Below are 11,546 nucleotides of genomic sequence, written 5' to 3' on the forward strand. Positions count from 1 at the left end.
TCGACAAAACCTAGGAGTTTTGGCGGATTCGGAACATTTTTTTTCAGTGGGGATTTGGGGTTTTCATCTCAAATTGAGGTAGGGGGTGTTATAATTTACTTTCTTGTTATATTGCATGTTTGTGATGCTTATACAACTTGATTACATGCTTGGATGTAAAATCTAAAGATTTTATTATTTATTTATTCTTGTGAAGGATTTAATTTTCCTGGTTGTCCATAGCTTTGTTTAAACATGTGGCATGATAGAATATTACCCCTTGATATGTTGATTGACATATATTAAATCTAGATCATTTGGACAAGTATTGAAGATTTCATTTAATATTTATCTTGAATAAAATATTAAATCATGTGGCTTTAATTAGCTTGAAATCAATATGTGTTAGCATATTATATTAGACCTTGGCATACTCTTCAACATAAGTGAATTTGAGAGAAATTAGAAGTGTTTTGAAATCCAGTAATATTTAATTAATTAGATTAATTAAATTGCTCCAAGTGTACCATTCATCCTATTGGAATTCCTCCTTAGAGTGTCATTTGAAGTTCCTCCTTGTCTTGACGTGTCTTAGGTGCTTGAACGAGGCTAGAAAGTGTTTTCAATCATGTTCGGATCATGTAGGATGCAACAGTCTTTCATAGCTGCAACAGATGTGTCGGCCGGCTGATGGAGCACCATCGGTTGACCGACGATTCTCGAGACTCCATTCCAGTAGGCTTTTTAGGAAAAACCTTGTTTTGGCCGGCTGATGATTGGGGTTCGACTGACCGACGGTGGGGTTTCGGCTGGCTGACCATTGCCTTCGGTCAACCGATCCTCCCTGGAACCCTCTCCCTCTCAGCATCTTTTGGACAGCTTTGTTGTTCCAACTTTGGGAGATCATATCTCTTTCATTTTGAATCCAATTTGGGTCATTCTTGACTCTAAATTCAAGAGCTCAGAGTTAGCTATCCAGTGGTACTAACCACACATCATAACTCCATCTATGATGAGAGTTATTCCAATTTTAGCGAGATAGGTTCATGGTAATTCTTAAACAGCGAAGGCCACCTTGTTTTAAATTCATATCTTGTCCGTTCGAACTCAAAATCAAGTGATTCTTGGGTCTAACCTTGTTCATTTTTTGTTGTCTTTCCAATGGTGTGCTCAGTGGCACCCATATCAATTTAGAAATGACCATTTTGCCCTTGGTTCATTTCTTTTCGGATTAGGCATTCTTGCTTCATTTGTTTGGCTCATGTGAGTTTAGTGGCTTTATGGGGAGTCACTTCAGTGCCTTAGGGATGACGTACATCTCTTGAGGCCATTCCAATTCTTTTGCTTCCGCATCTTGGATCCGGTTCGGGTCATCACAAGACACGCTGGGTTATAAAATCCAGGGTCGTCGCAGCATGAGCCCATTTGACATGTTTCACCTTAAGGTGATAATATTATAAAATGTTAGGTCTATGCATGCTCATCTCCTACGAGTGGCTTTATGTTACTCACCCCAAAGTTACCGGGGTCATTTTTCAGGTACGAATACTTGGTTCGTGATGCTCATTGCTCCTTGGATGACTTATAGTTTTTGAGTTCCATTTCATGCAAATGTTAGCATGAAATGCCCTTTTGTAGTCTTATACATCAAAACTTGTATCTTTAATCCCATATATGTAATGTATACATAAGTACACCTTTTGTGACATATTTGATATGTATAACATAAGGCCAAGGCCAAGCAAGTTTATATTTGCACTTGTACCCATTTAGTGCCACATTTTGTTTAAAAATATATTTTTATCAACTTTGGAGGTTTGGTATGTCAAATTTTGTAAATGAATTGTAATAAAGCTATGGGCCATTGTAGTATGTTTAAAATACCATATTACACTTGCGTGTATGTTCACATCATCACACATTAGCATATAATTAAATTTGATTATGATATGGGGGATTCATATAAGACTTGGGAACTTCTCTTCCTTTTTAGTTCATAGCAGGTTCATATGCACTTTCTCGAGTTATTTTGGCCGACTGAAATGCCATTTCGGTCGACCAATGGCTTTTGGATTTCATTTGCAGAGTAAAACACACATTCCAGTAGCCAAAATCAATGTTCAAGTCCATTTTGGTCGACCGATTCTTCATTTCGGTCGACCTAAATGATTTTTCTTCACTTTCAGGAATTTGGGAAATTTTTTGTTCATTTTGGTCTACCAAAATGCCATTTCAGTCGAACTAAATAGCTTTCACACTCCAGCCTCTTTAGTTTTATTTTAGCACTATTGGTCCGACTTCAAACGGTTATATCTTCTTCATTTCTAATTCAAATGGGGTGATTCTTGAGCCTAAACTCAAGGATTTTGAGTCAGATTTCCAATGGTACCAATTCCATTCTTAAATTCAAATCATAGTGAGAGTTATTCAGGTTTTAGTGAAGTCGCATCAGGATTTGGTTCGAACCGAGATGGGGTTTCTTTTCATTTGACTTTAAGACTAGATATCTTTGTCGTCCGGACTCTGAATCAAGTGATTCTTGAGTCCATCTTTATTAATTTTTTATTATCTTTCCAATGGTGTACCTAGTAGCACCCACTTTCATTTTAGAAATAGCCATTTTGCCCCTAGGTTCTTTCTTATCCGTTTTTGAAACGTTGCTTCCGCATTTACTTTCTTTGGATTCCATGACCTCATTGAGGGTCACATTAGTGTCTTAGAGACGTGCTGTATCTCTAGAGACTATTGTCTTATTTCTTGCTTTCACATCTAGATCCGCTATTAGGTCAATCTTCAATTCATCACAGGACGCACTGGCCTAAAAACCAGGGCCGTCACATAAAGCCTTAGGAAGTTTATCCCTCTCAGAAAATCAAAGTTAATTTTTCTATTGTCTTCTTAGAACATACACATATTCACCTAGTTAGGTTAGAGCTGTGCAGTTCAAATTCTGATCGTGATCATACAGTTATATCCACATCGATCAAACAAAAGCAGATCTTCTTCGACATTATTCAGACGATTGAAGAACGTAAGTAAAAGCAATCACACTTTGAAAGGGTTGGAGCATTCGTGGAGTGTTGTCTGATCCACTTACTGCTCTTCTACAAATATTAAGCATAAGCCTGAGGTCAAGTTGCTATTGGATGGGGAGTCGCAAAGTTAGAGGATTATCAGTAGTTGGTGTTTGGTAGAACGATAGGGTGTGAGCCAGAGTTAAAGTTCGGTATACTTTGTTTTAAGCATATGGATTGGTTTACTTTGGACTGCACAGTCCACGAGGTTTTTCTCATAACAGTTGACGTATTTTATCAACTGGGGTTTCCTTACTAAAATCCTGGTGTCATCTCTAACTTTATACTTTACTTTATCTGCATGTGATTAACTACTTAATTGCTAAAATAAGTAGAGTTTTACAAAATCTAAAACTTTCCTAGATATATTTCGCTGCGTACGACTCACAAATTGGTATCAGAGCTAATCTCTATACATTGAGTTAATCCTTGTTAGACAGTTTAGTTTTTGTTTTCAAACATTGTTTTAATTATGTCTTATGCATTGAAATAAGGCAGTTCTAATCAACTTGGTCCTTTATTTGAAGGAGATAATTATAATTTTTGAAAAAAAAAAATGAGATATTATGTGACAGCCCTAGTTTTTCAAGCCAGTGCGTCCTGTGATGAACTGAAGATTGACCCAATAACGAATCCGAATACGGAAGCAAAAATAGAAAACAAGACTCTAAGAAGGCAAAGTGACCTTCCATGAGGTCGTGGAACTCAATGAGAACTGATGCGGGAACGAATGATCAAAAAAAGACCGAACAGACCCCCAAGTCAAAATGGTCATTTTTTAAAATATAAAATCGGGTCCTACTGAGCACACCACTAGAAAGAAAACAAAAATTTAATCAAATTAGACCCAAGAATCACTTGATTCGGAGTCCGGATGAAGAAGATATGAAACTCCAAAGTTTCATAAAAATCACATTTTTGGGTTTGAAATCAATGCAACAAGGGTACTTCGCAAGGGGTAAAATGGCCTTTTTAGATAAAACTGGATGCAACTGAGCATACCGTTAGATAGACCAGGAAAAATTAATGAATCTAGACTCAAGAATCACTTGATTCGGAGTCCGGACGAAGAAGATATGAACGTCAAAATTTCATAAAAACCAACTTTTGGGTTTAAAATCAGTGCGGCAAGGGTACTTTACAAGGTGTAAAATGGTCTTTTCAGATATAATTTGATTCAACCGTGCATACTGTTATATAGACTAGCAAAAACTAATAAACTTAGACTCAAAAATCACTTGATTTGGAGTCCGGATGATGAAGATATGAAGCCTCAAAGTTTCAAAAAAATCAACTTATTTTCCGGGTAAGAAATCTGGGCAGGAATAGTGTTTTTACAGCAAGCAACATTTCATTTTTTTCTCAGAACTGAGGCTAAAAACGGACAGTTAAACGAGTTTTTCTGGAAAAATACAAAGAAGAAACCCCCCTTAAAATCACGTTTTCTACCCGACATAATGGAAGGAACAGAGAAAAACACGCTGTAAGATCCCTAAAATGCCCCTAGATAAGCGTAGGTCAAGAGGGACCCAAAAAGCTGTTACATTAAATTTCTTCAGGATCAGTCCACAACTGAGAGCAAAAACGGGCTATCAAATGAATTTTTCTGGAAAAACACGAAAAATAAACCCCTCCCGAAATCGAGTTTTCTACGTGACTTGAGAAAGAATTAAAAAAAAAAAAACCTCAATGTAGAATACCCAAAATGCCCCTCTATGAAATCTAGTCATGAGGGTCATAAAGCTACTAAATGTAAAACTGGAAGCTGAACTTTGCAATGGATTTCTGGTATCAAAACGACATTTTCTGGAAAAACACTAAGAAGAAACCCCCCCTAAAATCATATTTTCTAAGTGACCATGTGAAGACCGGAATTTATTTCCTGAAGGAAAACCCCAAAATGCCCTAAAATCAGATTATGGAATAAAAATGCAAAATGAGTCCATAGGAGGCTCATTTCACCAAAGAAGAAGGTTTGCCCGGAAACAACCATGCACGTAAACTTAACTTACCTATTAGGACATGCTACAATGGTCCATGGCTTAAAAATACCACCGATGCAAAATCCGACCCCCAACGGGCAAAAAGGCAAAAATGAACAAGAAAAGGAAAATTTGGAAACCAAAATTAACAAATGATTTCAAATTACTGTTTGGCCCTTGGCCACACTTCAAACATGATTTATAAGACCCTATGAAAGAATAAAAATAGAATTCCCATACCCGATACAACCATGGTGAAGCAGAAACTCAATATTTTTCAATATTTTCATAATATTTCATGAAGTTAAAATTTACATAGGATACAATGTACATGTCATTGGCCTCCGGCCTCCTCTCATACATGTCAAATACATTGTAAATGGTGTACTCATATACACATTACATATATGGAATCATATATAAACATTTTGACATATAAGGCTACAAATAGGATTTCATGCTAACATTTTCATGAAATAGATACTTCAAGTCTACGAAACTTCCATGGCATAGTGTGCATCACAAATCAAGGTCCCTGTACCTGAAAAATGTCCCCACTACATGGGTGAGTAACATAAAGCTACTAGTAGGAAATGAGTATGCATCGACCTATCATTTTACGATTATATCACCTTAAGGTGAAACATGTCAAAGGGGCTCATGCCACCTAACGTCTATATCAAAATGAGACTCAGGGAGCATCCTAAGCTACTCATGCAATTTAAAGTGAACAACAGCATACAAGTATACATGCTCAAATATACTAAACAATGTTAAACACGTTATACAACATACAAGCATACATTTCCAAGTATACTAAACCACATTAAGACAAGTCATGCAATGTCTAAGCATATTTACACAAGTATGCATTTTGTATGAAAATCTTGTAAATCAAGTATACCGACACAAATATACTAAGCTAAGAGAGATACGCCTAAGACAAGTATACACGGCACAAGCATACTAAATGAAATCTAAGCTCACAGAGCAAGCATACAAGTTCAAGTATACTATATGAGATCTAAATGCACAAAACAAGTATACAGTTTCAAGTATACTAGATAAGATTCAAATATCCAAAGCAAGCATTAATTCTCAAGCTACAAGTAATCCATGATTAACAACTTGAAATTTTATGTGAAATCAAATAGTGGAAAGACTAGGATCCTTGGCTGCAAACCAATCAAGTTATTCCGGGTTACTAGCCCGTAAGGTACTACCTAGTGCGCACGTGTATAAGTTATTCCGGGTAATTATGACCCACAAGGTACTACATATTGCGCACTTCATATGACTTAGGAGACTCACGAATCCGTACTATGGCCAAACCCTAGCCATCACATGAGTATGATTCTTACAAGCCTCCAAAAACAATAAGTTCAAAACTTATGCAAAATCAATAAGTTAAACCAAACTTATACATCTCAAATAATGTCTAGGAATCAATTTACATGCACAAATAAGGTTGAATTCACGCAAACCATGTCCTAGAGTTCAAGTCTAAATAGCATATGACATGTCATGTTCTCAATATGCAATTTACATACAAAGCAAGAATATTTTACAACAATTGAGTCACATTACTATCATAAGCCACAAGTACTAAATAAGCTTTAATTTAGTAACAAGCTTTCAAGGTAAACAATTGTAATATTCTAAGAAACTATATACCTACACAAGATATATTTAAACAAGCTTTACAAGTCAATGATATTCTACATCATGCTAAGTCCAATTACCATTTTAAAAGGCCCCAAGTACTAATTCTACATCCAATTAGTAATATGCTCACAAGGTAATTAATTTCACTACATTAAAAGGAATTTTCAACCTAACATGAAAAGTTTCTAGATTTCATATTAATCCCAAATAAACTCAAATTAATATATGTTAAGGGACATAGCATAGTCTTCACATATATTATACCCAAAATCAATTTAAGTGACTACAACACTTAAAAATAAAATTAATTAAGCTAATTAATTAATTTTCTCTAGATTTTCAAACATATCTAAATGTCCTCAATTTAATATATGTTAAAGAACTCACCAAGGCCTACTTTAATATCACATTATAAGTTGATTCCATTATTGATACAACTAGGTGAATTAAACTTTCACAAAAGATAAATATTAAATAAAATTTGCAATTCTTATTCAAATAATCCTAATTTAATATATATCAACCACCATACCAAGGCCTAAATTTCTAGCGTGTCACAATTTAATTCTAAGTTGCCTAGCATCATGAGAATTAAATCTTAAATAAAGAAAATAATTTAATTAAATTCTATAACTTGAACAAGGCATGCTCACAAGTTGTATATGCTCATATAACAATCAATATAACATTAATATAACCCTAAAACATCCCCTACGTCAATTTGAGATGAAAATCTCAAAAGCCACCTAAACGAAACGGCTCCGAATCCTACAATACTTCGGGGTTTTGTCGGGGACAACATCGTGAACAAGAATCCCAAGAAAGCCCCATGAAAATCATAACTTGATGTTAAACCCAAACTCAAGAAATGGTCAGAAATGGATTCTAATATGGGTGAAAGAAGCGCGTAGTCAAGACAAACACAAAACGCGAAGGCACTATGACTTTATAACAAAGGGAAGGCGGTTTAAATGAGAGGAGAAGGGTGTCAGCCCCCTCGGGCTGCCATGGAAGATCCAGGTCGTGCATGGAGAGGGGAGAAGATGACTTTAAGTCCCCCTATTTATAGAAAATCTCAAAAAGTGCCCCGAACGGGTCCGGAAAAGTAAAATTTGAGCAGACGCGCTCAAACGGCAAAACTCCATGAACAAAAAAGATTCAAAATGAGAAAATATGAACAACAGAAGAAACAGCGTTAAAAACTGAGTCTCGAACAGAGAGATATGCCCCGAACAAGTTCGGTAGCAACCGGTGCCAGAAACCCTAAAACTGAAGAAAAACGACCAGAAGGAAATTCCAAGAATTTACGAGTCGACAAAAAGTGAAAATAAATCCAGTACAAGGATCCAGGCTCCAGACGAAGTATTTTACAATAACTTTCATTAATTACAAAATGGCCCCTCCAAAAAGGGTTAATTGCACTAATGCACCAGAATGAAAATATCTTCCAAAACTATTTTCTTAAAAACCCTTGAAATAAAATATCTTCAAAAGATATTTATGAAAAACACCCCAAGAAAAGAAAAAGATTCTGAAAAACTTTGCATCCATGCCCCTATAGACACCGGGAGCAACCAGAGTACTTTCTTGCAAAAGTAAAGATACGTATTTCGTGGAAACCACTTAGAATGAAGATATGTGAAGTCAAAAATCAACTCCAAACATAAAGAGTGAGGTCATGCCAACAAAGTGACAAACGGGGAAAAGACAAAATAGGGAAAAGGACGAAAAGTTTATAGTGTCGAAAAATGAAAAATGTGGAAATGACTCGGTCCTCAAAGGAAGTTGTCAATCCAAAGAAAAGAGTCTCAGAAACCATTTCCAAGCACTCGAGATGACACTAAGCGACGAGAAACTGAACTCAGAAAAGAAATTTCAACGAAAAAAATTTATCCGTAAAATTCTGAGGAAAAAGGAAAGGAAGGAAATGACCGGGTCATTACAGATTATTTGAAAAATTTTGGTAGTAAGACTTGGGCGATAGTTAAATCTGGCTATACACCTCCTACAGTAGATACAACTGTGGATGGTAAAATAGTCAAAGAGTTAAAAGATACTTTTATTTTTACTGCTATTGAAACTGAGCGTAATGATGTTAATGGCAAAGTTTTATATTCAATTATTAATTCTATTGTTCCATCTGAATATTCTAGAATTTATGATTGTAAAACTGCTAAAGAAGCTTGGGATATTTTGCAGGTTACTCATGAAGGAACTTCAAAAGTGACGTTGTCCAAAATTCAGTTGCTCTCTCATAAATTTGGCAACATTGTATTGAAAGAAAATGAATCATTTTTTTATTTTTATTCTAGTCTTCTTAAAATAATTTCTGAACTACATCACTTAGGTAAAAAAGTTAGTGATAAGAAAATCTGTGAGAAAATCTTAAGGTCTTTACCTAAAAGATTTTATATTAGGGTTGAAACCATATCTAAACATTGGGATTTGACTACCTGTCAAGTTGATGAGATGGTAGATTCATTAAAAACTTTTGAGATGTAGAATTTTAATTTAAGTTAGAAGGAGAAAAATCTTGCTTTAAAATCTGCACAGGTTGAGCATTCTGTGAATGATGACTCTGAGGATGATATTGCATTCTTGTCAAGGCAATTCAGTCAGATTTTGAAAAGGCAACAGAGGAGAAGGAATAACAATATGGCTAATTCTCAAAATTTTGATAAGACGTTAAAGTTTAGGTTTAATGAAAAAAAATTAAAAGAATCAAAAGAAACCAAATTTATTTGCGGGAATTGTGGTGGCAAGAGTCATGCATCCACTGTTTGTCCTAGTCCTAGGAAAAAACAAAAGGATAAGAATAAGAAAAAGCAATGAAAGTTTCTATGTCTGAAAATTCTACTTAAGTGATAGTGATTATCCTCAGGATGATACTATTGATTTTTCTTATGTTGCTTTTCTTAATAGGGGTCCTCATATCGTTCATTTATCTGACTCTGACAATTCAGATAATGAAAACAATGCAGTTCATGATGAACAGGTTGAAGAGGCTGAAAAGGACGATGAAAGACTGAAGAAAATGGTCAAAGAAACCATGGAGACCAAACAGGTAATCAATAAGCTAGCAAAGGAGCTTATCCAAGCAAAAAGAGAGAATGAAGATCTAAAGAAACAGATTAATGAATGTAAAAAGAAAGTTGTTGAAAGCAATTTTGTCATCACTAAACTGAGAAGCAGATTATTATTCTTGAGGATAAGGTAAGTATTGTTAACTCATTGAAGGAATGTCTTGCTTTGAAAAATGATTATCTTGAAATTGAATTGAAATATGAACAAGATAAACTGAAAGGATTCAATTTGAGTCACAACAGTTTGAATAAGATAATCAACATGGATAAGGATGTGAATGATAAATGAGGGTTAGAATTTGTTAAAGGTTCTTCTAGTAATCAAGGTAAAATAAATTTTATTGTATTGCACTTTTTGTGGAAAGAATAGACATAAGTATAACTTATGCCTTCATAGGAAAAAGAAAGACTTTTCTAAAATTCATTCTCAAAATTCTTATGCTAAGAAAAAGGTGCGTTCTAGAAGGAAAAAGAAATTGAAACCTAAGGATTCTATAACTAAAATTTTGCCTAAGGGAGAGGTAAAGAATGATAAGAAAAATTTCAGGAATTGAGAGTGAGAACTGTTTGGATCAAAAAGTCTAATTTGATTAAGTATGTGCCTGTTGAGTCCTTAGAACAAGTTTTTAAAAGGACTTTACTTTCAAACTAAGTCCTATGAATTTTAGTGATCATGGCTTGTGTTTAAAAGAAAATTTTGTTGCCATTGAATCACTTGCTAGGGTTTAGTTTTGGTTTGAGTTTCTGATCATAACCTTCATGATATATTTGAAAAAATTCTTCCATTGAATTTATGATCTATCTTTGAATGCAAATTTAGACACATGATTTTTTATTAAAAATAGATTCTTGGTTTGTAATCCATATAATGAAATTTGATTGACATTGTTTAAGGGATTTTTAGATTTGAATCTCTTAAGATCATAACCTTTTGTGCACTAGTCCAAATCTAAAAAATTTGATTGAAAAATCTTTGAATTATTAAAGGTTATTGTTTGAAAAAAATAGGAGCTTAAAAAAAATGAATAAATTCAGCCCGAAAAAAAAAAAAAAAAAAAAAAAAAAAAAAAAAATTGCTGAATTCTTTGTTTAGGAAGAAGCTACCTATTGACATGTGTTCGAAAACTCCCATGAGACTTTGAAGCGGAGCTAAATGAGTAAAAAGAAAGAAGAAGACAAGTTAAATTGGGGAATTGATGTCTACTCTTTAGAGTGAAAGCCACCTTACTTAGAAAATTGCTCAAAGTCAATTTTATCTTGATACTTTTTGATCAATATGGTTTAGACAATGATTTACTGATAATTGATTGAAAATGGATGAGATGGATTGCACACACACACTTGAACTTGCTAGATTGATTTCTAACTGTTTCATTAAAATTTGTAAGTTAAAATTCGTGTTGTGATTATTTCTTGAGAATTAAAATTGATTGAATATTCTGTGGAGTCAAAAATTTGTGTTCATAGATATCTCTGACAATTTTCTAGAAATTTGGATCATCTGTGGAGTTGAAAAACTTTGATTAATTGCTCAATGATTTGTTCTTTATTTCAAAAAAAATATATATATATATGAAAAACTAGAAAATTAAAAAAGATTTGTTGTTTTTAGTTTTTAGATTGTTTTATAATTGTTTTGATCATTGAGTTAATCATAAATAAGTTGAAATTTTTTTGAAATATTTCAAGTCTAAAAAGCATTATGTGGTTGGCCTACCGGTACCACATTTCCCCTACCGGTTCAAGGTGCAAGGCCAAAGTCT

This window comes from Cornus florida, unplaced genomic scaffold (assembly GCF_030987335.1).
Source record: "Cornus florida cultivar Cherokee Brave unplaced genomic scaffold, ASM3098733v1 CherokeeBrave_3.0.0_Hap2_Chr07, whole genome shotgun sequence".
NCBI classification, from domain to species: Eukaryota; Viridiplantae; Streptophyta; class Magnoliopsida; order Cornales; family Cornaceae; genus Cornus; species Cornus florida.